At 39.5% G+C, this 24,388-nt stretch overlaps 1 protein-coding gene across 3 annotated transcripts in view; it reads right to left on the reverse strand.

Annotated features, from left to right (window-relative positions):
- The window catches only part of sorcs2 (sortilin-related VPS10 domain containing receptor 2), a 310,471-nt gene that overhangs the window by 263,911 nt on the left and 22,172 nt on the right, over positions 1-24,388 (reverse strand). The window lies entirely within an intron of this gene.

The following is a 24,388-nucleotide window of genomic DNA, read 5'->3' on the forward strand; positions in this document are numbered from 1 at the left end:
AAGGCTGGATAGTAACTGATGCGCATCAGAAAGCAACTTTTACAGAACCCCTATGTATTTTTAGAAAAAATAAATACATAAAATTTCACTTCCATTTTTTATTTATTTATTTATTTTTAAGTTTGACGTCTCTTGAGGGGGAATAAGCTAGTTAAAGGGTTAAATGTATCATCTGCCAGAAGAGGAAATGTCACAACTGTAGTCAGAAGCTGAATTTGCGTAGTTATACTAGAAGATTCCTAACCGTAACCTGATTCCAGTGTTTTTTCCAAGCTGAATTCTCTCCCTTCCCCAACCTTTAGCCTCCAAATGGAGAGTTATGAAAAAACAGTGTTTCGTAATTCGGACATCACTTTCCTTTGATAACGTCACCAATAATCGTCGGTCAGCTAGCTTTAGCGTGGAGCTTGCAGCGCTCAAATATGCATAAAAACATCGGTTTTATAACTTTAAAAAGATCATGCTACAACAAAAAACATTCTATTTAAGAGGTTAAACTTCACACCTAGAATAAACCTGTGAACATGCTGGTTTCTGAAGCTCTTTGTTTGATTTTAATAATTAAGACCCACTCTGATGAAAAGGGTCTTTTTTGTGTTTTTAACATGTTCTTGTTTTCTCATAGTAGAGGACCTATAAAAAATAATTTAAAAGTAAAATATGTTTCTGAGTAATTCAATTTGTGTTGGATCAGAAAACTGGATGCTTGAAAAAGCTCAGACTAATGATGCAGCTTCTGAAATAAGGGTGTCAAAGTCTCTGATCACACTTAAGTGTGTGAAACATGATGAGCGTTCAACACTCGTGAGGAGGGGGCGGGTTCCTCTGTGTCAACGGTCCCGCCCACAAACCAGAACATATATCTGTCATTCTACTAAATAGTGTTTCCAGATAAAGACATTTTCTGTGACTTTGATGCTACATTAGATCAAAAACAGAGAAGTATTTTCAGCCATTAGCCTCATTTTCAATGGGAATCTAATTTTGCTGCTGAACAGAAAAAGAAAATCTTCTTAATTGACTTTAATTGTTTCAACATTAAGATGCTTCCTTTGGGGTTTGATCACTGGGGAACTCGAAAAGGAGCACTTTTTTAGACAAACAAACTGTATCGCCTGAGACGTATGGTTTTGTATTGGACCAACAATGGACACTTTGCACATCAGCATCCCGCCCCCCCAGAGTTTAGAAATATGAGGCAAACGTCCCAGAAATAGAACAAAACGCGGATGGAGAATGGGATCTTGCTTAGGGCAGACGGCACAAAGAAAAGACAACTGGGAGGAAAGACAGCGATCAAAGCCAAGTAGCCCAGAGCAGGAAGTGAACTTGCTGGCACTGGAGAGGATTCTCTGTGTTTGGGAAGATGAATGATTCTGGAGTGAAAGAGGATTTTTCCACTTCCCGGAATGGATCTCATATGAAACATGGTAATTTGCGACTGGAGATCTCACAGCGTCTGAGTGGTATTAATAGTTTTTATTTCTTTATGCAGAGACAAGGAAGAGATTAAATAAAGTTAGGAGGAGAAAACATGAAGGTCACGACACTTTTTATCAATTATTTTTATTAATCTGTGAGATCTGACTGACTGACTGTCTGATGATAATCCAGTGACAACAGTTACCTATTGGAGGGCTTGACAACGGATACACACTGACATGTCAGGATCTGCTGTGTCTCCAGATTCTGTGATTGAATCGCCGCCATCTGCCGAGGCTTCCCCTGGAGACCGCTTACTTCTCGCCAGCAAGGACGATCCTGGCGGCACGTTCTTTGATGAACACCCAAGTGTAGTACTTTTGTACACCAGACTTGTATTGTTCAAGAAATGCGCCAAGGAGACAAAGACAATCGGAGCACATAATTACCCACAATGCTTGGTTAAACTATATTATTCCACTAGGTTGTGAGCACAGTATAAAAAGAACGCAGAGAGAGTGTTTTCCTGGCTTGTTGCCCAGCGCAGCAACACAAAAATCCTTCCAGGCAGAGCCTTGGCCAAAAGAGCTCGCCAGTCCCGCCACGTCTTGCCAAGTTCTATTGCAGGATGCCCTGAAAGCACCGAAGCATCCATAAGGAGCCATAAATTTGATGAAATGTCCATCAGAGCTAAACCAGTTTTTAAACAGGCACTACCACCTTTACCCAAGTGTGCCACACGAGCATGGAAACACTCACACAGAACGATAAAAAGGACGACAACAACACATCTGGAGCAGGTGGAGAGGTTTTCAGACTTTTAATGAGTGGAAAGTTAACAACTGATGATCATTTGCACATTTGAGGAAGTCGAGCTCAGGAGTGTTGATGATTTGACAGATCTTGGTTCTTTTGAAGCTTTATCTTCGAGATATCAGATCTTCAAACACAACTGATGTATCAAAAAACCAACAAATTGTCCCTGAACACTAAGAATGAGCCGGTACTCAACAAAGCATGTCCAAGTCTTTAAGGAGTACCATGAATTTCACACTATAGGGTGCATTGCAAAGGAATGGTCTAGTTTTGAATTTAAGTCATTACAGTCATATCTGGTCCATCAAACTAGAATAATTATTTTAATAACCCTTCATAATGTCTTTTTTTTCTCTGTAATACTGGTGTCCACTCATAGATGGTGGATTTGTTGTTTTCCTGACGTTCATGTGTGTTTTCTAAGTCGGCAGTCATTTTTCCAATCATTAAAACACCGCACGAACTCTAAGTTTCTATTTGTTTCTGAGGGACATCTACCCTAAAATGAAAAGAAAGGACAAAAATTTTGAAGTAAAAACCCCAAAATGTTCTATTTTTATATACATTTTTAATCAAAATTAAAGCATGTGTTCATCCAGATTATTTGTTATTTCTTTTATGAGGTGGATAACCAAAAACACTACACAGATCTGCCTTTGGTCCGGCCATTCTGTCAGATTTTAGAACCCTTTGCGGCCCATGTGTCATAACGTTTGCCCTCCCCTGCGTTATATGTTAGCCACGTTAGATACGTTAGCCATGCAAACACACAGGTCTCAGGTCTTTGATTCTGACATTCCAGCTGGAGAACAAACCGGGAAACTCATGGTTTGAAAGCAGACTGATGGCGATTAGCCAATATTCAGGAGTAAAGTAGAGGCATTTCAATTGTTAAAGGTGTGGAGAAAATAAACACCAAGTTGCCAGTTAAATTATTGAATGAACCCAACTTCGACAGCAGTAGCGAGAGGAAGGGAAGGGTGCTGTCTATGTTGGGTTATTGATTAAATTAAACTTTTGAGTTATTTAATTTTTTTTTATTATTTTTTTTTTTTACATTAAGTGAGTGGTAAGTCAAAATGTACAAATAAAAAATAAATAAATAAAACGTCAAATAATCATTGCGGTTTGGTGCCACTTGCAGCAGATGGTGCTCTAGGCGGCCGCCTAAGTCGCCTGAGGCCACCGCCGGCCCTGTTAGCACATTGCCAATACCTGTAACTCCTAAGCTTGTTTGCAACGTGTAAAAAAACAGGTGATCCCGCTCAAACAAATTCCACAGTGACTAACTCCTAACTTTTTTAGTGACACATCAGAGAAAATTAAACACCGCTACATGCTAGCGACGTTAGCATATTCCCAATAACACCCAACCTCATTTCCAACTCATAAAGACTGACAATTTAACAGAGCGGTGTTTACCTCTAGAAATTGCTTTGACATCATGAGAAGAACCAGAATGAATCAATTGATGAGTAGCTCCAGATTATAAGCACACTGTCTTTCCAGTGGGGAAAATATGTTTTTTTTTACCAGACACAGACTGAAGCATTGAACTACACCTCCACCTGTTAATATCTCAACAGAAAGGGGTTAGAAAATGCAAAACCAGCCTTTGCAGATTTGAACTATTCTACACTGTTCTGTGTTAACAGCCTACAACACTTATTACGAACCAGAATATCTACAGAACTTTACTGAGGAAAAAAACTAAACCAACCAGGGAAGATGAGAAACAATCTAAAAAAAAAAACATTTTATTGTAAATTTCTATAAAAACTACTGTAAGTGTTCCTTATGTAAAGAGAAAAGGTTTTGTTGATAGCATGTATCGAACAACTCATATTAATATGAACTTGTATACAATGTTGTGCACATTCAGGTTCATGAACCTAATTCTGTTCATTTCAAAAAACACGTACAACCAAATGTGCTGTCCTCTATGACTGCCTTACTGATTTACACATGCTCATTAGCTTGTGTTAGCTAAGGTGGCTATCAGCTAACAATACAGACCCACCGTCTCCCTTCATGTCCTCTTTGGCTAACCTCAGACAGCATCTATGGCTTAATCTCCTCACATCCCTTATCTCCCCTCAGCAGAGTCTACGTATAGCGGAGTGTGACGTGCAGCCTGCAGGACGGGCTTCTCTGTGAGTGCATTTGAAGCAGGGAAGCTAATGCAGAGCTAAGACTTGATGAGTGGACCAAAAAGGGGGAAAATTTGGGGGAAGACACAAATTAAGTGGGAGAGATTTGTCAAGAATTCGGTTAAAAAAAATGCTAATGCTAAGAGAATCTGGTGTTCATATTTCCTATCACCTTATCTTAAACTAAACACAGCTTCCAGGTAAAAAGGAATTGATGTAAATAATCAATAAAGTTTAAAATAGAAGGTAGAGATAAGCTTTGCCCTTCAGCTCTTTTCCTGACACAGTCGAACCCTCTAGTAGACTAGAAGACAAATGACGGTGTCACACGGTTTCTGAGAAGCTACAGATCAAGATAACAAAACTGTATCAAAATTTAAGCAACTATTGGTTTAGTCTGATTTATTTTTGCAGAACACAACTTTATTGAGAACCATGGAGTCATTTTTTTCTGTTCTGAGCTCAAAGACAATGAAATTGATACAATTTAATGAAATTCAGTCAAAGCAGTTGAAGATAAATATGTAAAAACACACTTAGAGGAACAAAGACGAGTACGAAACATTACTTTCCTTAGTTTAAACTTTTTTTTAAGTAAAGGATAATATCTTCAAAGAGTTTTAAACTTTCAGCTTTCTAGAAAAATTAATTGGAAATAGTATCAAAATATATGGATGTAAAATTAAATGTAAAATTAAGATTTAAATTAATTCACAGTTTTATCACTTTTTTCCACATTTCCCGTTTTTTTTTTAATAAAAATCGAGAAAATAATGACTGCAAATAAAAGTGCTGGTGAAAAGCAGGCAGATTTAAAAGTGAACACTAATATATAAATCTGAATGCTGAGATCTATCCATCTCCTGCTTTGTCCTGTGGGGGTCATGGGGGTGATGGAACCCCTGACAGATGGGTGGTTCTGTCACCACAACCACCCACATTTACTACTACAGAATCATAATTAACCCTTTAGACATGTTGTTGGACTGTGGAAGGAAGTCAGAGAAAACCCAGACAAGCATCAGGACTCGTGTCAAAGTCAAGGCCCGGGGGCCGGATCACAAGTTCAAGGCTCACTGTGATGTCTTGTTCTTTATCATTTTGTGTTTATTGCATTTTATTGTTCAGCTACTGGGCACTCCATATTTTATTAGCTTTTAATACATACTATGTCAGTTGTACATTTGTATTGCTCTTCTTGGTGTTTTTACTGCTCCCTTTGTCATCATGGCCAGAAGACCACAGATGAAAACTATCTTTGGCTTATTCTGGCTTTTTTTAAACGTGTTTCATCCTGTTTTATTATGTGGTTTTCTTTTAAATTGCAATAAAAAATGTAAATTTAAATTAAAAAAAATCACTACCTTACATATCTTGGATTTTTTTATATTAATACTCTGACTTTTATACATTGAGGAGCGTCTTAACTTCATTGTGTATAAAATAGGTCAGTGAATTACTGCGTACCTGACGATACGATTCAATACACGATACATGGCTCACAATATCGGTAATATTGCGATACTGTAATATTTGGTAAAGGAAATCATCTCTACTTACTTGTAACATATAACAGAACACTTATTTTTAAGGAAAATATAATTACTTTTATTTTCTAGCTTGAACACAATCATAATTAACGACTTGTCTTATTTTGTGCAATCAATAATGGAGACTTTAGTGCAGCATTGCTGAAACGTACTATGACTTTGACAAGCATTGACACCAACTGAATTTGAGTTATGTGTAAAGTTAAGTGTTAACAATAGTAAACATGAACAACAGAGCCACTACTTAGTGCAAAATTGTTGTAAACAACAAAACAAAAATTAAATAATTCAGGTAGCTTCCAGATACATGCGCCCCCTATCTACCTCCAAAGGAACGTCTCACTAAAGGATGGAAAATATAACGTTTTACAGATTCTTCAAACGAAAATAAAAGATCGATAATTGGTAAGAACCATCGAGAATCAATCTGAGGACTAAACATTGCAATATATCGCAATATCGATATTTTGGCACAACCCTTACCGTTAAATGACATTAAAGGAAATTCTGTGAAGGGTCACAGTTTCCATCTCCATGACTTTACACAGAAGAACAGTCACTGAGCGGTACAGGCAGCCAAAGCAACAGTGACACCACAAATGAAGTGTCAGAAAATATAACATTTAAAAGGTTTCATCAAGCTAGCAGTGGGGATTCCTGCTGTCCTGTTATGTTATCAGATAAAAGTGTGTTTTACTGGAATATTGAATGCGACCAGACTATATCTCAGCTTTAATATATGTCAGATTCCCCCCTGAGTTTCTACAATTACTCCAATACTTTTATTTTTACAGAAGCTTTAAATGAACCGATCTATACGGGAGGACCAACCAACCATTCATCTTTGGTTACAAATGCTTTTTTAACCTCTGGGGCATCCTCGTCCTCCTCCAACTCCACTCTTAATTAATTACAATGTTAATTACAGCCAGTACACCTGAGCCCCCTGGTGGGCTGCCAGGACAGGAACTTAATCAAACACCAGTGACAGTCATTAGCTTCATTATTCGGCTTCTGAGAGCCAAATGCCACCGGAGAGTCCATGGGAACTGTTAGCAGGCGCAGGATAATGAAGCCTCAGAACTCCACCGTTTCTCATTCTGGGAGGACAAACAATCCGGGATGTTGGATAACCGTTTTTTGAAGAACTTCGAACAATGAAGAAGTTGTTGTCTTCTGTCACGTATCAGAAACTTTCTAAGTACAGAGTAGACGAACTTGCTTTAATTCTCAAATCCATAAAACGGACGAACAAACCCTCCATTGGACATTCATGCTGTTTGAACATAAGCAGGACTGTTCCTTGAACTGAAGCGGCCCATTCACATCAGGACACCCTCCATCTTTGTCTGCTGCTCCTTCCCAATTTCTCCGATTGTCACAGCTAAATGGAGCTTTACTCCAGCTCTCCCCTTCAGGCCAGACATGCAGCACTTTGTCCATTGACGTGCTCGGAGGGATGACGCCTCCACGTCCAAATGTCTCTGCCGTCTTGTGTGATGAGGATCGTCCTGTCTGGTGTATAGGAATATGAAAGGTTCTCGCCTGCATGATTTTAAAGTGATGATACTCCTGAGTGCTGTAGGTTGGAAGGAGAACCCAGACGAGATGAAAGAGAAGCTTCCCCCACCAAGGCAGCACTCTCTGAGCTGCTTCACAGAAGTTTTCCTCTCCCGTTCTTATGTAAGGCGTCCTGGGACAGCCGTGTCCACACCGGGAGACACATTACAGAACATCATCCGGATGTTCTGGTGATTCGATCCCAGCTGCAGAAAAAAAAAAAAATCTAACTAATCAGCAAAAAAATGTTGCTCTCCGTTCTTTGGGGTCTTCCTCCATCATCACATTTTAGTGCAGACATAATTAGGCATGGCCCTAAAGGTCACCTGTACTAATTACAGGTGCTACTGCACACAGACTGAGCTCCTACAAAGAGCTGTTGTGTTCTGGGAGGCTCGTCTCCACGGATTTAAAGACTCACTCCAATAAAAATGATATTTTCAACATGGAAGAGATTTATATGAAAGAATTTTACCTCAAAGGTGCATTTATGAGTATTTCATTATTGTTAATCATTAAAAAATGCAGTTTTAAAAAGCTCTCAGTGGTGTCGGGGTCAAAATCTTCCTGCTCCGCTCCTATTCTCCAGACAAATAGATCCATGAACGTCTTTGTTCTCCTCATCTGGAATCTGGATCTAAACTGTACGACTGGATAGCTTCAATATTGCTCGCCGTCTTTGTTGCGACGCTAATGTTGGGGTTGTGAGGGGAGAGAGTGTAAACAAAGGGATCATGTGAAGTAAGTGGAGGCTTATTTCCACAGTTACAGTTCATAACTCAGAGGTGGATTTCTAATGAACTCGTCCTGGAAAATGATTTTGGCTAAAAACTACAGAGTCTCTAAAGGGACATTAAAGTTAAAAAAAATGTTTTTTTCTCTGGTTACTATCAGATAGTAACTGGCGCTCACCAGTTAGTAACCAAAAAACTTTAATTTTAAACTGTATTTTTTTAAGCCTCAATATTCATAATGAAAAGACCACTGAGAACGCTTTAACAATAGATGATTGAGTGGGACTTTAAGCTACCATCATCCCTTCTGTCACCGTTGGGAGGTTAGACCCTATTAAACAATTGTGATCTAAAAGCAGCAGAACAACAACTCCATGTCCGCTTTGGTTGAAGCTTTCTGCTTCATATCTTCATCACATCATGACGTACTCACAGCAAGTGAAGGACAACATGTGTCTGTCAGTGCATGTGAGGAATCAACCTGCAGGCTGAGCTCTGCCCCTGAACAGCAGTGATGAGGAGCTGCCACTCCCACTGAGGGGGTTTGATGCTTCTACAACAGAAGCTGCTGCAGTCAGATGGAGGACGTCCTCACAGATATGTACAAAAGTGTTCTTTTAATTATTACTATGCCATTTTAAGGTACAATTTAAAAACTTGTGGTGTTTTCTACAATATAGTTTCTGCAGAACGGCAACTCCCCCTCCTCTTCCCCTCCCCGCTTATCAGTCTTCTTTTACTTTAAAAATATGATCTTTTACCAACGGTATGTTCTCATCTGATCCTAATTCACAACAATTTCAATTAAAAAATACAATCTTAAGCTTCATTTTCTCTTTAAATCTCCTCCATCATCAGAAAAATGCTACAAGAACATTTTAAAAACACTGTTTTCATCAGAGTGGGTCTTGTGAGTCTTCCAGAGGTCCTGATCCTGTCATGACAGCCTGCCAGCTACAACAGTGTTGCATCAAAGAGAGCAGAGCTGCTGTTGGACAAACACTGAACACAGCAGAGAGAAGGAAGCTGGAGGTCCAACATCACAGTGGTTTCATCAACCACAAAGACAAATCCCTTACAATGTTTCATAGAAGCACCTTGATAATTAGGAAACATACTAGGGCGGAGAAAGTTGACGCTTTAAAATAAATCATAATGAATGCGTTAATATTGATTAACGCCCTCAGGCATCCTGCCCCGCAGCGTAATGAAACTCAGTCTAAATTAACTTTTTTACATCCCGTGATTGAGATTTTATTCAATCAAAGAGATAGCATTTATTAGTAGTTTTGGACAAAAGTGATCTATTATTTAAGTAAGGCAGAGCAGCCGCAGCAGTGGGGCGGAGCCAAACGGAGCTGCCTGCTATAAGAAATCCAATGAGGAAGCCGACTATTATTCTATTTTGGGAGGGTGGCCGACATGAATTATCCACAATAACAAGCGTCGGCGTTGTCTAAAAATTGCAAAAACTCTGCGGTTCTTCACAAAAGTCCCGCCCACCGGCGTCACGGAAAGCGAACACGCCTCGACCTGTGCAGATTCCAACCAAGCTGACTAAAAATCCAGCTGGATCAAAATTCTCCCCAAAAAGTTGTTCAAACACAAAAAATAAAATTTATGAAAAATAGTGAGAAAAAAAAACAGAATTCCAGGAAAAAACGTCAAATAGACAGCAGAGGAGAGAAATTCCTATTTTTGCCTGGTAGCTGCTGCCCATAGACTGTATATAAGAATATATTATTTTTACAGTCAATGCTGTAGACACACAGCCAGACAGAAGCCACATAAGAAAGATCACATCATGGAGCTGTGAGGTCTGTCATCTTCCTCTATCTAAAGAGATCTGTGCTTTTCACCTTGATTTTTTGCATTTTCATTCAAAAACATGTTGATTAGTTTGTTGACAAATTTGATTCTTGTTGCTTTTATAAAATCACAACTAAGACTTTCGATCTGTGTTGTAGAAACAGTTCATTAAACATTTTGGGGATTTCCACAGCAAAGTGAATCCCATTTTTTCAGACGGAATGTTCGGTTTTTGGATGATTTTTATGTCTAGTGTGTGAATACAACATGAAATAATGATAAAATAAATGTTACAAATGTGCAGTTTGCTGTTTAAAATGATACATAATAAGCAAGCAGGTAGTCTTTCAAATTGAAAAAATGTAGATAAATTAAAAAAGTAGAAAAAAAGTTTTAGGTCCTTAAAGGGTTAAAAATAAACGTACAGTTTTGTGTCATTTTAATATTGTGATTATTTGCAAATAATAGGTGGCCAGAAAATACTATAAAAAAATAATAATTAACTGCAATTAATCGCGATTAATTCGTAATCTATTTTAACCGATTACAAAAAATCTAAAATAAAAAACTTTGACCATGTTATCCCTTTAACACATACTGTAACTTTTGATCCCTTATCACGATCAACGCAATTCCAGCCGCTTTTCTCCCTCAGAATCTACTGGATTACCATGTTAACGGTTGAAAAGTTAAAGATTTCGTGTTTAAGCGACGCCTCAGGTGTTAAAGGGTTCATTCTGAGTGCAGTGACATCGGTGTCCTGCTGTCCCTCTCTGTGGTTTAAGGGAGCAGCGCTGATGGATAAAGCAGACATCAGCAGGTGGGCTCCTTTACTGCTATCTGCCGCTGTAACAGGATTCACAGCTGTCAGGTATTATCTGATCCAGCCTAAACACACACACACATGCCGCTCCTGGCTGTAATGAGCGATGACCAACCAGAAGAGGTCAAGCTGTGAGTGTTTTCACAGCTGATTAATTTCATGACCAGCTGTACATCCGCGCTGCCCGACAGCCTCGTATTAAATTGCACTTTCATTGAATAGATGATTGTTGTCATAACAGAACAAATATTATCACACTTCACGTGGCCTACGATGAATCTCCCCGATCACCTGCTGGAGCCAAACAACTGTGTTCTCCTGCACGCGGCTCCCCCCTTTCCACGGAGCGGCCACAGTCCTCGACACAGGTCAAGGCTGAGCCCTCCACTTCCTCTTCCTTCTGTCTGACACGGTCCAAGCTCGCCGAAGCATGGAGGGCTTTGATCTTCACCCTTTCTTCTTTTAACGCTCAAAAATGCTGAAAAAGGTCCTCGGAGTCCGAGTTTTAGGAGCTGATCTCAGAGAACTTTCCTGAAGGATTTTTTACTTCCTTCCTGCTTGAATGATTGCTGGAGGAAGACGGGGACAGCTGGCAGGTTTTCACTGATGACTCACAGAACCCACAGGTTACGTCACGAGAACCTCCACAGCTGTGTCGGCTTTATTCGCCTGCAAACATCCTTTCACATCAGGAAGAAAGACGCGTGCTAGAAAATACATCAGTCAGCACCACTGCTGACGGGATCATGCTAAACGGGTTTGTGAGGCGCTCGCATCTGCTGCTAAATTCTTCTAAAGAAAAGAGTAAATATCAGGGAAATTCTTCACTTTAACAGATTATAATTTAGTTTATTTGGGGGGAATTGGCACACCAGCAACAATCTAGAGCAGGGGTGTCAAACTCTATCACACCGGGGGCCAAAATCTAAAACCAAATCATGGGCCGAACAGGATGAACATTTATTGAACACATAGAAAACTAAATTGTTTCAACTTAAAACGTAACTTTTTAACATAATTATGAACTAGATATATATTACATGTGATAATGCTAGTGTGAATGCTGTAAGCTAAATTTGGCTGCTGAAGATGCTAGTGCTGATAGCTGAAAATGCCGAAGATGATAGCTGAAAACACTGAAGATGATAGCTGAAAATGTCGAAGATGATAGCTGAAAACACTGAAGATGATAGCTGAAAATGCCGAAGATGATAGCTGAAAACACTGAAGATGATAGCTGAAAACACTAACGCTGATAGCTGAAAATGCTGAAGATGATAGCTGAAAACACTAAAGATGATAGCTGAAAATGCCGAAGATGATAGATGAAAACACTAACGCTGATAGCTGAAAATGCCGAAGATGATAGCTGAAAACACTGAAGATGATAGCTGAAAATGCTGAAGATGATAGCTGAAAACACTGAAGATGATAGCTGAAAATGCTGAAGATGACAGCTGAAAACACTGAAGATGATAGCTGAAAATGCCGAAGATGATAGCTGAAAACACTGAAGATAATAGCTGAAAATGCTGAAGATGACAGCTGAAAACACTGAAGATGATAGCTCAAAACGATTAAGCTGATAGTTAAAAACACTGAAGATGATAGCTAAAAAAGCTGAAGCTGATAACCAGCTAAAATATTAGTTAAATCCCAAATTATCCTAAAAAACTATAAAAAATTAGGTTAGTCAAAACAGCTGACATGTAGCTTAAAAAATAGCTAGACTCCAAATATCCTTAAAAACTGAAAAATGCCTAAATTAGCCAAAATAGCTAGCATGTATATATTAGCCTAGCTCCAATTATTGAGTACATAAAAAACTAAATTGTTTAAACTTAAAACATAACTTTTTTTTAACACCAATATGAATAAAAACAGACAGGAATATTGTTCCAGAATATACCTTAAATAACCTCCCTTAAGTAAAATTTTATAGGCGCATCATTTTATTTTCTTCCTAAATTACTGTTCTTTTCCTATTCCAAGGCGACCTCTGTCAGATCCGTTATAAAACCTTAATCTTAACCAGATTTAATCTGTTGTTTTTACAACTCAGATGTGTGGATTATCAGAGGGGGGGTGGTGGTTTTTTGATTTTTCTAAACATGACTGTGATCAATGTGACCATTCTATATTAAGGGGATGACATTCTAGTGTACATATGTCTGTGTTCCTCTGTAATGGGTGTGCTGTTGACTCTTTTTCCTGCTGCAGCTCACAGCTGCGTCTGCTGGCAGCCTGTGTGGGAGGGTCTGCACGCACGGGAAGAAAAGATGAAACAATTGGCTTCAGATCATCACAAAGGATAAATATAGTCTCTGTTGGCAAACTGGTCACTAAGCTCCACAGTCAAGAAGCTGCATCTTGCAAACTGAGTGTTGCTATAAAATCCACTAAAATCACGCAGATCCAAGTGAAATGAAGTGCTGCGGGACTGTTAAAAGAAAGGAACTTTTACTGACAGCAAACTGACTTTGAAGTGGGAGTCGAACTTGTTTCATTTCCTGCTGGAGGGTGAAGCCCCCATCTGGCTAAAGCTGGAGAAGGCTTTGGCTGCACTACAAGTGTAGCTGCAGAATCAACAAGCACTATTGGACAAACAAAACAGATGAAACCAGAACAAATGAGGGTGAAACAAGCCAGCACTTCCCTGGTGGGCGATAAGTGACTCCTCCTGTTTGTCTGGTTTTGGACAGAAACTCCTGTCATGTTATCCACGAGATCATTTTAGGATGTTTATGGTTTTGTACGATAATGACTTTTTACTACCAATAACCGATATTTCTGGCCTCTTATAGCCAATACTGATATTTTCAGGATTAACACACCTCTCAGCTGCTTCACCCTTACGTGTTGCATAAGTTTTCTCTATGACTGCAGATCTCTAGAGCTCTACAGGTTCACTGAGCAATCTATGACCTTGATATTTCCTGCGTTCCCCCTACAGGTTTAACCATTTTTCACCTGCAGTCTGTATCCACCCGAAAGAGCAAGAAAATTCATGTCATGATTGAAGTTTTTTTTTTGTGTAAAAGTTGCAAAAGCTGTAAAAATTCTCAAAACCTCCTACTGTCATTTACATACGACACACTTTCAGTAAAAACTAGGGTTCCATGATAATATCGATTACCGATAATTATCAGTAATATATCGGAGAATTTCTGATTTAAAAAAAAAATTGAAGATAAATGGACCAATATTATGATATTTTCAAGATGCAAGAGCGTCCTACGGATTAATATTTCTGTTAACCCCCTCAAACCCTATATACTGTGCACGGACCCCGCTAGACCTTGTAAAATGATAAGTGTGCACTCCTTAAATGCAAACTGACTGTTTAGGAATTTAGGAAATTGGAAAATTAGAGTGTGGTTTGTGTGGAATTCCCTCGACCAATTACATGCAGCATTAGGGCGTGGTCAGTTAGGAGCCAGTTTACTATTAGACCCGGGGTGGGCTAACTTTCTTATTCTGGGGCCACAAAGGGTTCTAACATTTGACAGAAGGGCCAGACCAGTGCCGTGATTTGCTAAATCACCTTGTAAAAGAAAAAAATAACACAAAATCGGTACAAAAATTTGCTTTACTGTTGATTAAAAATTACTTTAAATCACAACAGTTTGGAGGTTTTATTTCAAAACTGTGATTTTTGTTCTCATTTTGATGCCAATTTCACCAATAGGTTGATATCCCTCGAGAAAAACTCAAACTTAGGAAAATGCTGCATTCATGTGCTGTTGGAATAATTGGAAAAATGACTGTCAGACTTGGAAATTACACATGAATATTGGAAAAAGAAAAAATCTTCAAACACCACATGAATGCAGAAAAACTTCCTGCCCCTGGACAAAGGTGAGTGAAGCTCCAGTAAAGATGCCTCCTCTACAAACCCAGTGCAGTGTTAAGATATGACTTTTTTTGCTACCTACGCCCTAGCCCCCCCTCTTGTGGGTGTCCACTGCCATGCTAATAAAGGACTGCTGCTTCCATAGTGAACCTTGAACTGTCTGTGTACCTCTCTGTTTGTCTTGTTCTGGGTTGTACTGAAAAACAATGAATTTACCCCTGTGGGATTAATAAAAGTATCTTGAATCTTGAACCCGGACAAGCCCCCAACTTGGTTGACTGTCGTCGCTTCATGAAGACTTTAATAGTTGTAAAAGTGCATCTATTTTAAGTTAAGAAGCTATTTCAGAATAATTCTCTCTTACACAACATCATAACTCTTGTTCTACACTGATCCGAAGGATATAGGAGTACAATGGACACTCGAAAATCTTGACTAATACTTCTCGTCACTTCACAGTCTCAGTTGGAGCTCTGATTAAGAAGCAACAAAGACTGAAACAGAATCTACGAATGCATCCCAATTATTGACAAATAGATCCATGAACGTCTTTGTTTTTCTTGTCTGAGCTGGAATCTGGATCAAAACTGCTGGACTGAATAAATCCAATATTATTTGTTGCTCTATAGGTTGGGGTTGTGAGGGGCTGTAAGCCAGTGGGAGAGCACAAAAACTGATGGTTAATGGGAACAAAAGGATCATGGGAAATGAGGGCAGGCTTACTTTTGTGCAACAGTGCCCCCCACAACTCAAAGGTGAATTTCTGTTTAACTCCTGCCGCTCTGCAGAAACTATGTCCAAGAAAACAACACTTTTTTTTAATTTTAGCTAAAAAATGCATCACAATAATTAAAAAACACAAAAAATAGATCAGAGTGGGATTTCAAAGTTCAATTAAGGTTCTGCAGGAAAAAAAATGTTCATCAATGAAAAAGAAGAGCTGCACCTGGATCTAATCCCCAGTCCTCATCTCTGGGATGACACAGCAGGATTATTATCCATAGGTTAGACCCCCGACCCCCCCCCCGGATCCTCCTCTCTGCCTCAGTTCAGCGTTTTCTGAAGAAATAAACTCTTTTGATTCTCTCTTTCTAATCATCTCACTCCTCAATGTGCTGACCGCTCTCCTGTCCTTCCCAGACCGCTGGTATGCACATGAAAATATGTAATTATGGTGGAGTTGAGGCCTGATAGATGACTGTGTGAAGCCACAGGAAGAAGCCGTCTACCCAGGAGCCATTATCAGATTAACAGCCCCCCATTCTGCTGTGTTCAGCCTTACCTCCAGTCTCCCAGACGTGCCAGGTTACACTCTATTGTCCGTTGCACAGGCTACAAGGAACTATACATGAGAAGTATGCAAAGATGGAGACGCGTGAAAGGGAAGATCAGGAAGTGCGGGGCATTTTACCCAAATTCAAAATGACGTGAAGCGTTTCTTTTGGCCGTTTTCTTCTGCTAATGTTTTTCAACGCTGCTGGAATGATAATGGCAGCATATTATGTGGGTTTGTGAGGCGAGTTCACTCTCAGTGTAGTGTTCGTTTTTGGCGGAGCTCCCGGGCTTTGGAGGGTTTCCTCTGACGTCCACTCAGCCAATCAAGCCCAATTACCCCCGAGCAGCCAACACACAAACGCAGCGACACTCACATTTATTCAGCTGGCCTCCTTATTCAGAGATATTGAGTTACAGCAGCAAGGCCAACTTCTCCTGTCAGGAGGACTGGGAAAACCCCCGCAACAGACCACTCTCACTGAGAGACACAAAGGGAGCAAATGGTGGAGAGCTTTTATCTTCTTAACCAAACTTCAGTGAATGTTTATCAGATCATTTTGTAAAGGAGATCTGGACACAGAAGGGAAACAAAGCAGGAAGGATAAAATGTTTCGTGCTTTACAACCACATTCCCAGAAGCTCTTCTCTGTCTGCACGCTCCTGGTCCATGCTAACTCATGGCGTTAGCATCCGTGCTAACCCATACTTTGATAGAAAGTTGTTCTAAAGGTGGTTCCAACAGCGCTGACTTAGGAAGTAACGTCACCAGAGTCTGGAGAATGGTCACTGAGGACTCTTTATTCACCAAAGAACCCTGCTACTGATGAGATATATTGCTAGAGGCGCTACGCTAGCCTGTTACCATTATCCAAAATACATAAAGAGCAATCCATATTGGACACGTCAACAAACAATGAGATAAGTCTTGGCAGACTCAGTAAAATGACCATAAATGCTTAATTTTGGTTTAATTTTAAAAGGGATAATCACAAAAATAAGACCCAGACTGTGGTAATAATGTTAGAAAGTGCAACAAATGAAGGACATTTCAAACTTTATTATAAATACATTATTATATAGGAATGCATGGTTGTTATTTTTTGCAAATCTACACACAGACTGAGATTTACACACACTGGACCGCGTTTATAGACATGTTGGTGGGTAGCTGATGTCGCCACAGACAACTTGCGCCTGTTGTACATGAGCCAGTCTCTGCCAAGTGAGGCGAGGTCCAGGGACGTCCGCCTTAAAGCACTCGGTGGCCATGGCTGATTGAGCCAGTCATGACGCAGGTGGTTTTTTACACATCCCTGTTCACCAGCCGGACGGGTATTCAACGCTGGGCTCTTCCCTCACCTCCACAGAGCAAATCCTGATTAGTTTTGTTTCCTCCATTAAGTAATCTGCTTACCAGTGAGTCGTTTTGTCTGATCTGAGGTTGAACCCACATATGCGTCCATCCTCAAAAAAACAAAAAAAGATTGGTGATCTAAAGCTACTATTAACTTTGAATAGGCTACAAGATCAGCATAAACATCCATTCTTGAGAGTAAACTCTCTAAGATCTTCCTAGAATGTTTTCTATAAGCTCTTCTGTATCAGCTGATGGTAATAAATTACTGTATAAGTCATATTCTTGTTTTCTCAGCTTTGTTTGTGCAGCTGTAACAGAGCAGTAAACAGGCATCTAAACCATTCCAATATGGCGTCCAACTTTGGATCTGTAACAAGCTAGCGTAGCGACTCTAGCCTACATATAGCTCATTGACTATAGTTGTGTATGAATTCCCCCCCAACCCCTAACTACTAAAAAACGATTTAGTGTGGGACTATATAGTGCCCTGGATTTTAAAGGTAATTCAGACATGATGCTTTTCTTTCGTTTTTCTAAAAACCGATATGATATCATCGATTTCACGAAATGAAACTCGAATAAAAACGAACATTTCACTGCATTTATTTATGACTCCCCTGTGTTCTGATGGTTAAAATGTGGACGGTTTATTCAAAAATTACATTCAAACACATTTTTTTGCTTGAAATTGTACAACCGCAATGCATTGTGGTCTATATCCGCTAATCTAGTGACCGTCGATGTACGCTAGTTTTTCACAAAGACTTCTGGGAAATTGCGAGTGCACTCTATTTGGAATTAGTAGATTCAAACAGCACTAAAAAAAATGGCGAACGCACTAAATAGTGAATAGGGAGGGAATCGGACACCACCTATGACTGTAAAATGTTGACTGTATACCAGAAACGGACCAAATGAGTGTGACATCACACATGGAAAATGACTTACTTCTGGCTTGAACCAAATGAAGTCAATTCAGTCGCCTACTTTTTGCTATAAGGACGTTGCCATGTTGGAACCAGAGATCATCAGTAAGCATGACTGGTCCAAGTCGGTGTGAGTCATTGTTTCTATGACAACCCCTCTCACCAATTAGGAGTGAGCTTGTTGGAAGTCCACACCCCCAACACCGACTAAATCTATCAATCAAATTTTTTTTATGTGAAGCCACATACTTTTATTGACACATTGGTCAGTTTATAACCTGGAAATCTTACACTATAGAAAAAGATATTGTGGAAAATGAGGATTAGAAAGAAAATGATTTAAAAAAAAGTATCAGATCAATTCTGAGAAGTAAAATGACTGAGTTGTAGCTGTTTATTTCACTATAGAAGTCTATGGGATTTTTGCTTCTTGGAACCAGCGGGTACTTCCTGTTTGGAACTCAAGGAGGGAGGAGTCACTCAGTCCAGTCCTCATATACAGTCAATGCCCTTCATGAGAGTGGAAAAGTGCTAGACAAGTTTACACTGTATAAATACATGTCAAAACAGGAACAGAATACAGCTGCCTTCAACTCCGTCTTTTTAAATAAACCCCAAAACTGAGCAGCAGAACAACCTTTGTGTGACTCAACAAAAAATGACACAGACCTGACAAACAAGAAGACCTCCTTAGAGTTATGGGCCATCAACTAGTCCGCCCACTTATAGGATGACCTGAAACCAGTGAAAAGCAGCAAAACTATCCTACTTTTTATTTCAAAAACGCTCCTTTTGGAGTTATACAGGATTGTAAATCAATGAAAGAGCATTTTGATGTTAGCTTTTTATGAAGAACTCTGCTCTGAGAAACCAATGATTGAATGAATTGATCACAGCAACGTCAATAAACATTGGAGAATTAGCTAAAAGAGTCTTTGGTGAACTGGAAGGAGAAAAAAAATTATCCATATTGATGGACGTTTTTATGTAGCAGCGGTGAAGATTTACGCTAGAGAGACACAGAGCTATCATAATCAGACAGAGAGGATCAGGGGCGGAGCTCCAAAAGCCACGCCCCCTTGGAGGAGAGTTTGGACACAGAAAAAGGAAAAATTTCTTTTTAAGACATTTAGGTTGTGGGATTTTGATTAAAAAAACTTTATAATCAAAATTAAAACACTGCTGGGAATGTTTTTTTTAAATAAAAAAAAACTGGAATGTCACAAGCTTGTTTACAACTTCCTCATGTGTGTGTGGGAAAGCTTTGCTATGTATTCAGTTTTTTTTTCAAAGTCCTGTAATAACGGCATCAGCTCACCAAAAACCCATAAACTAACTGAATGAGAGCAAATAACAAAAGAAGGGAAGGCGCGGCGACATTCAAGAGGCACTCAGCACCAGCCCTGATGACGGACATGATACTGCCAGTTTGCTGCTCACTTCAGGAGTGTCAATGCAATGCTGAGGAGACGTCAGAGCGGTGTAAACACACACACACATGCTCCCAGCGGGCAGTAATCGCAGCAACATGTGCGCCCACATGCTATAAAGTCACATACAGACCGGCAGCTGCTGCAGACCTGCTGAGAACGTGTGATCGTGGCTCCCTGGGGTGCCATTCCTCATAATCATGTCATCACATAGGTGTGTGCATGGGTGTGTGCGTCGGCCCGCGCAGCTGTCGGAGCTAAAACCGGGCCTGCGCTCACACACCGGCGCGGCCGAGGATTAGCTGCAATGCACAGCGGCCAGCACATCTCGGCCATCACATATTCATGGGAAATTCAATTTCTCTGACACGCCGGGGTGATTTGTACCCCGACACAAAAGGCCCGTCTCACCCGGAGAATTGTGTTTTAAATTGAAAAAGCAAGCAGAGGTCGTCTTCTGCGAAACGGCTGCGGCGGACTGAACTGGAAGAGAGTGGGGCGAAGAAAAACGAAGGCTGGAGCAGCACGCCGTGACAGCGTTTGCTCCTCGTAGCTTCAAACAATTTGATGTCTGCTATTCCCGCGCAGCTGCTAACATCCCACAAGTGTTTTAACCAGCTCTCTGTGCCGCTCCATTTTCCATCCCAATTTGCAGGAGCCGCCACGGGGACATCCGCGTTTTTCAGGTGCCAGCGGGCTAATTGAAGCTAATTGGCATTTCACATGGGTCCTCCATCAGTCCCCACAGTGCTTCACTCATTTTCCCGCTCTGCATTTTTTATTTCTGCAGATTCTTCCATGTTCAGCAGTACTCCTCCAGGCTTGGTGCAAGGTCACAGGTGGGGTGCATGATGGGAGTTCAGATGAGGGCTTGCTGTCAGGTGAAGCTCTGGAGCATGAAAGGTTCAGGCCACATGTGTCAAAGTCAAGGCCCGGGGGCCGGATCCGGCCCTGTGGGTAATTATATCCGGCCCTCCAGATCATTTTATTTTATTGTTATTAATGACCCGATGTTATCTTGAGCTTATTTCTAACTTGTATTATTTTGACAAAATATATTTTTGTGGAGAATAAAATATTAAGTTTGTTTATTCTGGAATAATATTCCTGCCTTTTTATTATTCAAGATTATGTTAAAAACTTACGGTTTTATTTTTTTTAAATTGGCATTATGCTAGCTTTTTTGACTAATTTAGGCTTTTTTCTAGTTTTTTAGGGTATTTTGGAGTTTGGCTAAGGATTCAGCTGCATGCTAGCTGTTTTGGCTAATTTGAGCTTTTTTCATTTTTTAGGCTATTTTGAAGCTTAGCTATTTTTTTAAGCTACATGCTAGCTGTTTTGGCTAACCTAGTTTTTTTTTTTTAAAGTTTTTTTAGGCTAACTTCGCATTTAGCTAATATTTTAGCTGGCTATCAGCTTTAGTGATATCAGCTATCAACTTCAGCATTTTCAGCTATCAGCTTCAGAATTATCAGCTTCAGTGTTTTTAGCCATCAATTTCTGCATCTTCAACTATCAGCACTAACATCTTCAGCGGCCAAATTCAGCTTACAGCATTCACACTAGCATTATCACAGGTAATGCTATATATCTAGTTTAAAATGTAGTTTTAGAGTGTTCAATTAATGTTTATCCTGTTCAGCCCGCGACTTAAGGTGTGTTTTGGATTTTGTCCCCCTGTGGGATTGAGTTTGAGACCCCTGGTTAAGGCCAACAGAAAATGTGGTGATTAAACGCGAATAGAGCAAAGATTGAGATGTTTCCTGAGAGATGATCCCCTCCTTGGGGGGGGGGGATTGTCTCAAAGAGAACCTTTTCATCATCATCATCATCATTCATTTCTCTTTTTTATCTCCTCTTGAGCCTTTAGAGAGCCAGATTACAGCCGACTAGTTCCTGAGGCGAGAAAAACCCTCTGTAAGGAGATTTGGGTCTAATTTGAGCACACAGTTTAGAGACAGCGGGGACAATACCAAGCAAAGGATGCTGGGATGCAAAACAATAAACCTTCAGACATAAGCCACACTGTGGAATATGATGGGGGGAGGAAGAGATTTTAAAGTCCCACTAAAATCACCTTCTGATCTATTTTCAAAGGGTTCCCAGTGCATTTTTAATTATAATTATGCACTTTTTAGCCAAAAACTTGTGATGTTTTCTGGAAAAGTAGTCCCCAACCTTTATCAGGCCCCAGACCGGTTTAGACACTATACTCAGGGACCGGACCGAATGGGGCCAAAGTTGGCATTTTTAAGCATCTATTTTCAAAATAAAATGTTACAACAAGAAATTTAGCTTAAAAAAACTCTAAAATATCAGTAGATATTTTTATGTAGACGATAAAGATTCAATGAAACAAATCTGTTTATTTGTAGTAGTTGTTCTGATTTGAAAAAATTCCATAGCATTTTTTTTCCATAGAATATAATTTTAAAGCCTCAATCCAGGCTCCGATTATCTTTAAGGACAGACTGATCATATTCTGTCTTTACATAAATCCTCATTCATTGGGTATTTTTTTTCAACACAAAGGAACATTTTATGTGCTAAAGTTTCTGTTGGAAAATTCTCAAATGTCCCTTGTTTGTTTTTTTGTTAGCTTTGGGCTACTAGCCATGCAGCTAGCCGCTTTAAGTCATGTGACCAAGACGGATGTTGTGAACAAAATCTGTAAGGAGAGACTCGAAAAGGAGAAAGGTCTACATGCTTCCACAAGACAATTTGAAATGAAACACTTCTTTTAGGCCAATTAACAACCGGCTTTTTTACTTCTAAAACACCACAAACTGACCGTCCTAACAGGCTGCAGGAGCAGAAACGAGCAGAGAAAGGGGGTCGATGGTGACATGCAGAAAAAAAAGTCTTTTTCTACGAAACACTGGAAGAGAACTCACAGCTACGCGACACGCAAACGCAGGCTTAGAGGAGAGGAGGAGAAATGTCATGTTTCATCATCAGGGATGCACTTTTCATCAGCTGCTCTCCGGCTGAGCTGCTCTTCACACATATCTGGAAACCAGATCAAGTGAGGAGCAAAATATCTGGCAAATGATGTAATTCAAAAGGAGGCTTATCAGACTTTCAAGAGGAGAGATGTACCTTCAAAAAAGTGTAATTTTATCTGGTTGTTTTTGCCTTTGCTGGCATAAAACGTGCCGTGTCACATCTCCTGTTCTTCAGAAATGTCAGAAATCTGCTGTGCAGCCTCCAAAAACTAAATTCTGAGAGTTTCTATCAGCTGAATTACAATAAAAATAAAAACTGAATGATTTTTAGAACATGTGATGCTGCTCTTGATGATTTCAATCCTTTTTATGTTTAAAGCATCATTCTTTCATTAATTTGCTCAGTAGAATGAGTGCAGAAGCTGCAGAATTCTACATGTTTTCTTTTTACCAAGGCCTCATTCATATCAGATGAGAGATCGCCTGAATTCTGCCGCAGACCAAACAAGCAAACTTTGGATTTTCATGATTACAAGACTTGCTATGTGTTAAAATAAATCCTGAAACGGTTCAATTTAGTGCACATTCTCCACCCAATTAAAATCTTCGAGCCTGTCTTGGTGTCAAAGCACTCTTAGAGATGGAGTCAGAGTCTGTGGCTCCAGATCCACATGTGTCTCCTTAATCTCTCCATTGTGGCTCCTTGGACAAACATAAAATAAGTCACGGAGACTTCTGATCCAGCCATGTCGACCGTCTGAGTCAGCAGCTCCTTTTAACGAAAAATACCTAAAGAAAACAAATAAACAAAGCCCACAAACTAAGACTACCAAGATCCAACCCCAAACTAAAATAACAAAACCCAGCGGTGTAAGACTGATGAGGATAAAGGAGAAAAAAAATAAAAGAAAGAAATAAAAGAAAAATAGAACAGCATTTTTTAAAGTAAGGATTACTTAATTAGTATTTATTACATTTTGATTAGTTAAATGTATAAATTGATGTCTGAGGTTCACATAGATGATAAACTATGTAGGTTTTTACATCCTGTTGACCTGAAGACGTCTTGTTTGATCAACTCTACCTCCAGAATGAACAGATTTTAGATGCAAAGCTAAACTTTGGTAAAAAGTTTGATCTTTTATGTTTTGTCCAGAGCTGCACTGAGATGATTCCTGTTTGGAGCAGAGCATCTTTTATTTTGAAAAGAAGTTATTTGAGTTTCTGTCAAATGTAAAAACAAAAAAAAAACATTTTAAGAGATGCTAGTTTCTTTTTGTATTTTTTTTTTTTGCCAAAAATAGATATAATTCAAATTTATTATTAAAAACCGATTGCAATCACACATACATGCACATTCTGGGTTTTCATGTTCAATACAACCACATTCATGCGTAGCTTCACCATTTTTTACAATTGTTTTTGGACTGTACAAACAAAATGCATGGCGTTCTCCTGACCAAACCCTGACCAAACAGGGGCTTGGATTTGGTAGTGATGTATGGAGCAGGTGGTGAAACTCACCAAAGTCAGAGAATAGTTGTTTTAACAGGTGCAGACATATGTTACCAAACAGTAGACAAAAAAGAAGCCCCTCCTTGCTTGTTCAGTGTGAACACTATGTACTTTATTGAACAGTATGATGCACTTAGAAGCTCAAAACTATTGTTTTTCATGATATGGTCCCTTTAAATCAAAACTCAAAACATCCCCATCTCTGCTACTTAATTTTTTGTTT

This window comes from Oryzias melastigma, linkage group LG18 (assembly GCF_002922805.2).
Source record: "Oryzias melastigma strain HK-1 linkage group LG18, ASM292280v2, whole genome shotgun sequence".
Taxonomy (NCBI): Eukaryota; Metazoa; Chordata; class Actinopteri; order Beloniformes; family Adrianichthyidae; genus Oryzias; species Oryzias melastigma.